The sequence below is a fragment of the Heteronotia binoei genome, chromosome 21 (assembly GCF_032191835.1).
Source record: "Heteronotia binoei isolate CCM8104 ecotype False Entrance Well chromosome 21, APGP_CSIRO_Hbin_v1, whole genome shotgun sequence".
Taxonomy (NCBI): Eukaryota; Metazoa; Chordata; class Lepidosauria; order Squamata; family Gekkonidae; genus Heteronotia; species Heteronotia binoei.
The window spans coordinates 29,327,660-29,339,071 of record NC_083243.1 but is presented as its reverse complement, the minus strand read 5'-3'; the positions used below and the strand labels follow the sequence as shown (position 1 = coordinate 29,339,071).

The 11,412-nt window shown below is 47.5% G+C and overlaps 1 non-coding gene across 1 annotated transcript; it reads right to left on the bottom strand.

The window, feature by feature from the left end:
- Nucleotides 1–11,041: 11,041 nt before the first annotated feature.
- Nucleotides 11,042–11,108, bottom strand: TRNAN-GUU (transfer RNA asparagine (anticodon GUU)). Its single transcript has one exon. It is a non-coding gene; the product is annotated as a tRNA-Asn (tRNA).
- Nucleotides 11,109–11,412: the final 304 nt, after the last annotated feature.

Below are 11,412 nucleotides of genomic sequence, written 5' to 3'. Positions count from 1 at the left end.
TGGTGTGTGGTTTTTGGGGGGTGGGGTGAGGAGGTTGCAGAACTTGGAGCGTACTATAATTCTAAATTTTGGGTTGGTTGAGTTGTGTAACGCAATCCCCAACTATGGAGTTTCTAATGCCAGCAAAATGTCTTCTTATAAACAATGCCAGCGGTCAAGACCATACAGTCTCTCCCCAGAATATGCCCTTCTCCAGTCACAAAAACAACCATTTTCAATGTAGAAAAAACAAATTTTCTCTAAAGAAAAATAATGCAATAATCACCTAGACCAGGGATGTTGAACTCATTTGTTATGAGGGCCGGATCTGATGTAAAGACATAAATGAGACCTTGTTGGGCCAGGCCATGTTGGGTTGGGCTGGGCCATGTCGGACCAGGCCATGCGTGTACCTATTTAAGATTAGGTAGCAGAGATAAAAACTTTGTAAAGGACACAGACAAACACAAATATTTTTTTTAAAAAAACACTTGAAATATGCTTAAAACATTAGCATTTGTTGGTCTTAAAGGTGCTTTCTTTGTATTTCTCCCATGGGATCCAGGCAACTGGGCAAAGGAAGCTGTGGCTCTTTCCTTCCTTCCCCAGGGAACAGAGGAGGGAGGAGCCTCAGCCAATAGAAGGGAGAGAGGCTTGGCTCAGTAGCTCTGCTGTGCAATTGAGAGAGCTTAGAAAAACAAGTTCTGTCTTCCTCCCGCTTCATCCACAAGGGAGGAACCTCAGCCAATGGAGAAAATAGAGGTTTTGCTCTGTAGCTCCTGTGCAATTGAGCAAGCCTTGCAAAGCAAGTTGTTATGCAGAAGGAAGCGATAGGGAGATGGAAGCAGATGATATCCAGCTGCTCGGAGGCCTGATAGAAGCCCTCCGGGGGCCTGATTTGGCCCCTGGGATGCATGTTTGACACCCCTGGCCTAGACTGATTCCTCAGTAGCAGCTGCTGCATCCCCCAGGCTTTTGCTGCATGGGCGCATCTTGACCCGCAGCTTCCTCCAGCTTCCCTCGTGGCTTCTGGATCCCTAAAAAAACAGACCAGGAAGCACTGATGCAACCTTTCCTGCCCTCCTTCTTGTGATCTGCTGAATTCACATTGCTGTCAGATGGCCATCTAGCCTCTGCTTAAAAACATCCAAGGAAGGAGAGCCCACCACCTCCCGAGGAAACCTGTTCCACTGATGAACCACTCTGACTTTCAGGAACTTCTTCCTAATGTTTAGCTGGAAACGTGAGGGACATTGTCTTCCCCATTTTTGGTGGAGTCTAGCTGACGCTCACTGACTCAGTGAAGAGCCTCGTGGTTATACTAGAGCTAGCACTCCTGCTGGAGATGCAAAGTAATGCGTCTGACAAGTGAGGCATTTCATCAGCTCTGAAGATAGCCTTCTACCTTGACCCAGCTGATCTGATACATAATGTGTATCCAAGCTATGGTTACTTCAAGGCTAGACTGTTACAATCTACTCTACGTGAGTCTGCCCTGCAAGACAATTTGGAAACTCCAGTTGATGCATGCCACCACAGCCTAGTTACAATCTGGCACTAGGTGGTACACGCAAGTTCTATTCAAGGGTCTGATCATCACCTACAAAGTAGCCTTTGACCCACGCACTTTGAGAATTTCTTTTCCTGCTATGCTCTGCTGCAACAGCTTCACTCATCCAAGCCTTCAAAAGTCACCACCCTGCAAATGGGTAAGGTAAGTTGCACTTTCTCCATGGTAGCTCCCATCTTGTGGAGTGGTCTGCTGGAGCAGGTTGGGAAGGCTCCTAGACTTGTGTCATTCCACACAATGTGCAAAACAAAAAAGTTCAAGAAGGAATTGTACTAGAATGGAACAGTCCAGAAGGGCTCCTTCATAATGAAAAAGAATTGTAGTTTATGGCAAGTATTACTGTAGGTGTCACCTTGCTCTTAGTGTACTGCCTTACACATGTTGAGCCACTATCAGTAATAATAATATTGAATATCTTGCCTTAGCTAGTTTGCTGTTTGTACTGTTCTCTGTCAATTTCTAGTCCTATTGGCTTGTTTCATTGGTGGTTTTATGCTGTCTGATTACTGTAATCTGCCTTGAGTTTTAGCAAGCAAGGCAGACATTAAATAAAGTATCGTATTTTTCGGACGATTAGACGCACCGGAGGATAAGACGCACCTTCCTCCTGGGGGGCGAGCCGATGCTTTTTCCTCCGATCCGGCGCTTCCCCGGCGCCTGCTTGCCTGGCTCCATCTTCTTCAGGCAAGCGTGGGATCGCTCCACATGGCCCCAGCGCTTCGCAAGCGCCGCCCACAGAGGGGGCAGCGTGCTTCCTACTTCCCTGTGTTGCTGCCTTCAGCTGTGATGTTTAAAGCAAGCGCTGGGATCGCTCCCTCCCCCCTCCGATCCCAGTGCTTGCTTTAAACATCACAGCTGAAGGCAGGAACACAGGGAAGTAGGAAGCACGCTGCCCTCTCCACAGCCGGCGCTCGCAAAGCGCTGCGTTTGCGGAGGGGGCGGGTGCTTCCTACTTGCCTGTGTTTCTGCCTTCAGCTGTGATGTTTAAAGCAAGCACTGGGATCAGAGGGGGCAGGGAGGATGGAGCCAGGCAAGCAGGCGCCGGGGAAGCGCCGGATCGGAGGAAGAGGCAGCAGATCGCCCCCTCGCCCCCCGAAGGTACGTACCTTCGGACCATAAGACGCACACACTTTTCTCCCCACTTTTTTTTTGGGGGGGGTGCGTCTTATGGTCCGAAAAATACGGTAAATAAAATAGTACATGAGGTAAGGCCAATATCACTTGTTTCATGAGATGGAACAACCATGTATTTCAGTTGGCTGGAGTGAGGTGGGTCAAGGGGAGGAAACTGACCCCTTTCCTCAGCAGAAAGGGAAGAGGAAAGAGCTTGTGGAAAAAGTCCCCAAAACCCTGGAAATGAACTTTTCATAGGTTGCAGTTGGCTGCTTGAACTGAGAGGCAGGCAGGAAAACTCCACATTCCATAGATGGAGTGATAGGATCATAGACAGCTTCAAGAGGGGATTGGATAACCATATGGAGTAGAGGTCCATCAGTGGCTATTAGCCACAGCATATTGTTGGAACTCTCTGTCTGGGACAGTGATGCTCTGTACTCTTGGTACTTGGGGGGAGCAACAGAGGGAGGGCTTCTAGTGTCCTGGCCTCATTGATGGACCTCCTGATGGCGCCTGGCTTTTTTGGCCACTGTGTGCCACAGAGTGTTAGACTGGATGGGCCACTGGCCTGATCCAACATGGCCAGTTTGGTGTAGTGGTTAAGTGTGCGGGGAGAGAACCGGGTTTGATTCCCCACTCCTCCACTTGCACCTGCTGGAATGGCCTTGGGTCAGCCATAGCTCTGGCAGAGGTTGTCCTTGAAAGGGCAGCTGCTGTGAGAGCCCTCTCCAGCCCCACCCACCTCACAGGGTGTCTGTTGTGAGGGGAGAAGACATAGGAGATTGTTAGCCGCTCTGAGTCTCTGATTCAGGGAGAAGGGCGGGATATAAATCTGCAATTCTTCTTCTTCTTCTTCTTCTTCTTCTTCTTCTTCTTCTTCTTCTTCTTCTTCTTCTTCTTCTTCTTCTTCTTCTTCTTCTTCTTCTTCTTCTTCTTCTTCTTCTTCTCTTATGTTCTTATCCATGCTGATATGTAGCTATGCCCGCCTATGTCCTCCATAGGAGATATGTCTGCCATTTTGGATGTATGTTTTAGAGTTGTTTTAAGTGGTATGATGGGTTTGCAGAGACATAACAATGTTGCAAATAATGTTGGTTACATAGCTACGATATGAAATATGAATAACCGTTTCAGCTTTCTGGAATATTTCTGGTAGAAGTGTCCTTCAGACTTGCAACTAGAAGTCCAAGATAAACATAAACTACTTTCAGTACATCTTACCCTGGCAATGCTGTATGCTTTGGGGAAAGAAATTCTCACAAAGTTGTGCCTGTCAATTTAGACAAATCTGGAGCAATCGGTATTCTGCATCCGTTCGTTCCAATTCTATTGAGAGGCAAATTAGCACAAGAAAAATAAGTCTGCGTCTTCCCTTTGAGAGTTCCTTCCAAAGAAAAGAATATTGATGTCTGTCAAATGCTTGGGGGGAAAATAGTTATCACTCTTCTAGACAATGCTTTGGGGTGAAAAAAACCTTAAAACTTTTTTTTTTAAAGTATGGCTGCTTTTTATTTCCTCTCCTGTCTTCTCAGCAAGTGCCAGCATCTGAAAACGAATCCAAAAATTATACAAACTAGATTTCTTACCATGAGCAGGGCAGAATGTCATACAAACAATCACTGTGTTCATTTCCCCCCCCCTGTTGACCAGTCTTCCACCCTGAGCAAACTTTGTCTGACATCTAATATTTCCTTCTTAATATTTCCAGCGGATGATGGATCGCATGAGTTTGTCACTGTGACAAACATAACTGTAGAAAGTGGAACTCTGATCCTAATCTCGTCTGGGGACAGGAAAAGCAGTATGAGAATGTATGTGCCCAAAAAGCATTTATGTTCCAATTTTGGATATCTGAAGAAAGAGAGCATTTTTCTACCAGCCTACAGAGAAGTTCAGAAGTTGCAATCAAACAATGACCCAAACAAATGTGATAAAGGCTTCCTAGCCTAATCTTAAACAGATGTACATTTTGAGACACACTAGAGTCAATAGTGTAACTCAAGTTTAGGATAGCATTGTTGTTCATAACACTGTGAACAAACCTCCAGTTTGGTGTACAGCCAGTTTGGTGTAGTGGTTAAGTGTGTGGACTCTTATCTGGGAGAACCGGGTTTGATTCCCCACTCCTCCAGTTACAACTGCTGGAGTGACCTTAAGTCAACAACAACAACAACAACAACAAATTTTATTTGTATCCCGCCCTCCCCGCCGGAGCAGGCTCAGGGCGGCTAACAACATGGTTCAGAGTTAAATTATACAAGTGATTAAAACTACATTAAACATTATCAGCATTTACTTAAAATCTGATTAAGCTTTAAAATTAAGTTAATTTTTAAAAGTGCTAGTGCTATGTTTACTTTTTCTGATGGCGGTTTCCTTCGCAATTTCCATTTCGATCAGGGAAAGCCAGTCTGAAGAGGAAGGTCTTGCAGGCCCTGCGGAACTGTTCTAGGTCCCGCAGGGCCCGCATTTCCTCTGGAAGTTGGTTCCATAGGCTCGGGGCTACAGAGGAGAAGGCCCGGTTACGGGTGCTTTGCAGCTTCACCTCTCTCGGTCCGGGGACAGTCAGCAGGTTTTTCCCGGCTGACCTCAGTGCTCTCTGGGGTTCATATGAGGAGAGACGGTCCCTAAGGTAGACAGGTCCTCGACCATATAGGGCTTTAAAGGTAATGACCAGCACTTTGTAACGAACCCGGTATGTAACTGGCAGCCAGTGCAGTTCACGCAGCCCAGGCTGTATGTGCTCCCATTTAGGGAGTCCCAGCAACAGTCTAGCCGCTGCGTTCTGCACCAGTTGCAGCTTCCGGGTTCGGCACAGAGGCAGCCCCATGTAGAGGGCATTACAGTAATCCAGTCTCGAGGTGACCGTTGCATGAAGCACCATTGCCAGATCTTGGCGCTCTAGGAAGGGAGCCAACTGCTTTGCCCGCCTTAGATGGAAGAAGGCTGACTTGGCAGTGGCTGCAATCTGGGCCTCCATTGATAATGCAGGCTCCAGTAAAACTCCCAGGCTCTTAACTCGGTGCGCCGCTTTCAACGGCGCCCCGTCGAAGACCGGGAGAAGTATTTCCCCTCCCCGAGCGCCCCGACCCAGACAAAGGACTTCTGTCTTCGCTGGATTCAGTTTCAGTCCGCTCTTCCTCAACCAGGTTGCCAAATCCTGCAGGGCCCGGTCTAAATTCTCTGGGACGCAGTCAGGCCGGCCGTCCATTAGCAGATAGAGTTGGGTGTCATCTGCATATTGATGGCACCCAAGTCCATGTCTCCTGGCAATCTGGGCAAGGGGGCGCATGTAGATATTAAATAACATTGGTGAGAGAACTGCCCCCTGAGGCACTCCGCAATCCAGTGTGCGCCTCTGGGACAGCTCGCCCCCAATTGCCACCCTTTGTCCCCGATCCTCGAGGAAGGAGGCAAGCCATTGTAAGGCAGACCCCCTCACCCCTACATCGGCGAGGCGGCGGGTCAGTAGCCGATGGTCGACCGTGTCGAACGCAGCCGACAGGTCCAACAACATCAGCACCGCCACACCGCCCCGATCCAGGTGCCGTTGGAGATCATCTACCAGGGCGACCAGTACTGTCTCCGTCCCGTAACCCGGGCGAAAGCCGGACTGGCAAGGGTCTAGGATGGAAGCGTCATCCAGAAAGCTCTGCAACTGCGACGCCACTGCCCTCTCTATAATTTTACCTAAAAATGGTAAATTAGAGACCGGTCGGTAGTTTGCCAATTCGGCTGGATCCGCTGTACTTTTTTTCAAGAGGGGACGGACCAAAGCCTCTTTTAGAGATGATGGAAAGCGCCCCTCCAAGAGGGATCTATTTATGATGTCCCGTAAAGGACATTCAAGCTCCCTCAGGCAGGATTTAATTAGCCAGGAGGGGCATGGGTCCAAATCGCAAGTTGTAGGGCGTGCAGAGGAGAGAATTCCGTCAACTTCCTCCAGGCTGAGTGGGCTGAAGTGATCCAGGATTAAATCCGAAGACAGGCACGGGGCCTCGGGCTCACATACTGTATCCAAGGTGATGGGCAGGTCCTGGCGGAGCGACGTGATTTTGTCTGCAAAGAATTTCGCAAAAGCCTCACAGCCTATTTCCAATTCTCTAACGTTTGGTCTGCCTTGGGGCAGTGTGGTTAACTGTCCAATTATTTTAAACAATTGTGCTGGGCGCGAGTTTGCAGACGCAATCTTGGCCGCGAAGTACTTCTTCTTCGCGGCCTTGACTGCCACCTCATAAGACCTCATAAAAGTCAGTCATAAGTTCTCACAGAGCTGTTCCTCTCAAGAGCAGTTTCTGTCAAGGGTCTCTCAGCTCCATCTACCATACAACGTATCTGTTGTGGGGAGGGGAAGGAAAAGGAGATTGTAACCTGCTCTGAGATTCCTTTGGGTACTGAAGGGCAGGATATAAATCCAATCTCTTCTATTCTTCTTCTTCCATTTCTTTGTGATTAGCACAAACCTGTTAGTTGTTGTGTGTACATGTTTCCTCCTTCTCTCCCTTCCCTGATACAGCTTGTTTCCTTTCCAGAATAATAGTGTGTCCCCCCCCCCCCTACATCAAGTCATAACTAATTTATAATGGCCATGTAGGCAAGAGATGTTCAGGGATGGTTTGCCATTGCATCCCTCCGTGTAACAACTCTGGTATTCATTGGTGGCCTCCCATCCAAATACTAACCAGGACCAACCCTGCTTAGCTTCCAGATCTGATGAGATCAGCCTAACCTTGGCCATCCAGGACACTCATAACCATAATTAAAATCTCAGTTCAGAATCCCAGAAACCAGGAAAAAAGGAAACCCCCTTTAGAAGAAGACATTGTGTTCAGACATAACTTCTGTCTTCAAACCTGACACATGAGTGTGTGCACGGCCAGCCCACCCACTAGGCAAACTAGGCCTTTGCTTAGGGTACCAGCAAGGTGGAGGCACAAAATTCGACCTCCCCCCTGCCCCAGCCCTAGCCTCCTCCCCACTTCCTTCTCATACCCAGGAAGGAAGTGGGGAGGAGGCAACAGCGGCGCCACTTTTTCAGCGGCTTGCTCGCCACTGCTGCCCCCAACACTGATCATGAGTGCACTGGAGGGGCATAGCAGCTGCAAGCCTCCAGCACGGTTTTTCCCACCTATCAGCTGATAGACTGGGGGGGGGTGGCCTTTAAAGAGCCCCCTAGTGCAGCACTTCACCCACAGGACACCGTGTGTGGGTGTGTGTTTTGTTATGCAAGTCTGGCATTTAACCAGGTTTGTGAACTGAGATGGCATCTGTTATTACATCTGAATGGAGCTGATGTCATGTCAGGTGTTCCCTCTAAGCTGAGTTAGTGCGAGCTAGCTCACAGTTTTTTAGCCTCAGACCCACACATTTTTTGTCTTGGCTCAGGAAAAAATGGTCCCAAAGCAATCTAATTCATGCAGTAGCTCACATCTTTAATGCCAGGAGCTCATGAAGTAGGATTTTTGCTCACAAGACTCCACAGCTTAGAGGGAGTATTGGAAAATTTGAAATGATCGGAGAAAGCAGCAGAGCTGAAGAAGATATATAAGGATATTGATTGATTAAGGTATTTATACCCCAGTTTTCTCCTCAAAGCAGCTTACAACCTCATTATCTCATTCTCCATCTTATCCCCACAACAACAACAACAACCCTGCGATGTAGGGAGGGGGGCATAGCTCAGCAGTAGAGCATCTGCATGCAGAAGTTCCCAGCCTCAGCCTCAGTTAAATGAACCAGATGGTAGATGGTGAGAAAGACCTCTACCTAAAACCCTGGAGATCTGCTGCCAGTTCAATTAGACAGCAGGAGAATGACTCGGTATAGAAAACAGTTTCATGGGTTCATGTATGTTAGCTTAAGAGAGACGGAGGGACTGGCCAAGGTCACCCAGCAAGCTTCCATGACGGGAAGCTTAATAGCATGGATGTCTCCAGGGGTCATTTTGTAGAAAAATAGGTGGTGGAGCTTAGTAGCATAACTCATTAGCATATGCTGCCCCCCCCCCAAGCCAAAAGCAACCCAATGCAAGAAAGGAGAGCCCTAGGCGAGCAAGGCCTGCTTGGGCTGCCTAGAGAGCCAGCCAGCCCAAGCAGGCCTTGCTCACCTGGGGCTCTCCTTGGCCACTCCACCCCCTGCCAGTGAAAAGGTCAGCAAGCCACCCACCATCCAAAATCACATCAGAAGTGGAGAAAGGGTGGCATGGGCTTCTCCAGGGGTTAATGAGAGCTGCTGGGGGTGTGGCAAAGTCCCTGGTGGCTGGCTGGCAGCCTGCTCTTCTCTGCCAGGGATTGTTATGCAGCTGCACCTACTACTCAATGGACAAGGTTGTGGGGGGGGGGGAGGAGGGGGAACCCTCAGAAAGATTCAGCAGCTGTGCTCCTGTGTGCTGTGCTCCTGTGAGCTCCTGCTGAATCCGAGGCCTGGATGTCTCCATTCACTTTGATGGAAAGACCTAATGATTTGCATGCACAAAAAATGAACAAGTGAATTAACCTTCCTTTTACATGGAATGGGGAAGCCATTCTAGCTGAGGAAACCACCACAAAAACGTTCTAGTTACAGGACCAAACAAGACATGAATGAGGATATCCTACATGGATTCCTGCTTCCACATTTTCATGTGCACATCCTTTTATGAGTGAAGCAGGAAAATAGGGTCTCTTTTTAAACAGAAGATGAAGCCTGAGGATTGAGGATTGAGCTAAAATTGTCCATGTCTTATCTTGCTATACTCTGTTTTTTATTATTATTATTAATTTTATTTATATCCCGCCCTCCCCGCCTAGGCAGGCTTAGGGCGGCTAACAAACATTCAATAAAACATGTTATAAATACAGTAATTAAAATTTTTGTAGTATTCTTTTTTATCCTTACTGGCTCCAATAACGGAAGTGACCTAGGCTGTTAAAAATGAGGTAGAATAAGGAGCTAGTTCTGTTCCCCCATTTATTTCCAGGGTGAAGCATGGCTTAATGTTAGAGCAGCTGCTTTGCATGCAAAAGGTCCTAGGTTTAATCCCCGCCATCTCCAGTTGAAAGGACTGAGTGGAAGCATCTCAACTAGAGATCCTAGAGAACTGCTGTCAGTCCGAATAGACAATTCTAACCATGATAGACCAATGCAGCAGCTTCACGTGTTCATTACCTTTAAAACATTTCCTCCAACCCAGACCTCATTTTGGGCAGGAACTCACAGAAGTGGAGCTCTGGAACCTCTAAATTTGAATGTGCTCTTTCTATCTTACCCTATGAGCCCTGTAAGCTCTTGGAGGATTGGTTACATCAGGGGTGTGTGGCCTAATATGCAAATAAGTTCCTGCTACAAAAAAAGCCCTGTGCCAGGCCATTCACTGCCTGAGCTTAATATTTGCAGTTGCTATGAAAAAGGCAATCGAGGCAACACGCAGAGTTGGCAGGTGTGGATTTCTGGGGCATTGGTGAAAAGTCTCATGTTCCATACAGACAGAACCTAATTGTTCAAATGCAGCTTTGGAAACAAACTACTTTCCGTGTTTGGTCTCTCTCAGATCTCTAGATGTCACTGCAAGATAGGATCCACAGCAGTTGCACAATGGCTGTGAACTTGTTGTGTTTAAAAGCAATGCTCTTTGAGCGAATGTTTTCCATTCCTAATTTTGGCTCTTTTAAAAAGTGCTTCAGCACATGTAGATCTGTTATTTTATAATGGGGGGATGAGGGGGACTGTCATGCATTCTGCCATTTTTATCTGCAGATAACTCAGAGATGGTAAAACAGGTCAGAAGCTAGCTGGGGAGATTTTGCCAGCAAAAGTGAGAGGCCAGGTAATAGCAGAGATATGACTGGAAAACTGGGAACAGGCCCAGAAGAAGCACTCCGGGAGGTTTTAAAGGTTCTTAAATTGAGAAGCTTACATGAGATGTGACAAAAAGCAGAAACCTGGTTGCAAGCGATGGTTGGGAGCCAGAAAGGAACAGAGACCGAGAAAGGGAAAGCAGAGATTGAGAGTCAAATCAAAGCAGGGAAAGCCAAGAATCAAGAGTGGGCAAAACAAGGACAAAGGAAGAGGGTCAAAAATCCAATGGCTCCAGAGGGGTTTGAATCAGTGTAATTTTGGTCTTCTGTCACCCTAGTAGGTAAAGACTTTTGCCATTCCCCTCCTAAGGATTAGGGTTAGAGACTTCAACCCAGGCCAACTTGAGAGTTTGCAGGAGCAGATTAACAATAGGCAAGGTGGAATTCTAGCAGGAGCTCCTTTGCATATTGAACATATGAAGCTGCCTTAAACTGAATCAGACCCTTGGTCCATCAAAGTCAGTATTGTCTTCTCAGACTGGCGGCGGCTCTCCAGGGTCTCAAGCTGAGTATTTTTATGCCTTCTTGCCTGGACCCTTTTTGGAGATGCCAGGGATTGAACCTGGAACCTTCTGCTTAACAAGCAGATGCTCTACCACTGAGCCACCGTCCCTCCCCATATTAGACCACACACCCCTGATGTAGCCAATCCTCCAAGAGCTTACAAGCAGTGTTCCCTCTAAGCTGAGTTAGCATGAGCTAGCTCACAGATTTTTAACCTCCAGCTCACACCTTTTTGTCTTAGTTCAGGAAAAATGGCCCCAAGCACAATAATTTATGCAGTAGCTCACGACTTTAATGCCAGTAGCTCACAAAGTAGAATTTTTGCTCACAGGACTCTGCAGCTTAGAGGGAACATTGCTTACAAGGCTCTTTTTTGTAAGAGCTGTTGATTACTTTGAACCTGAACTA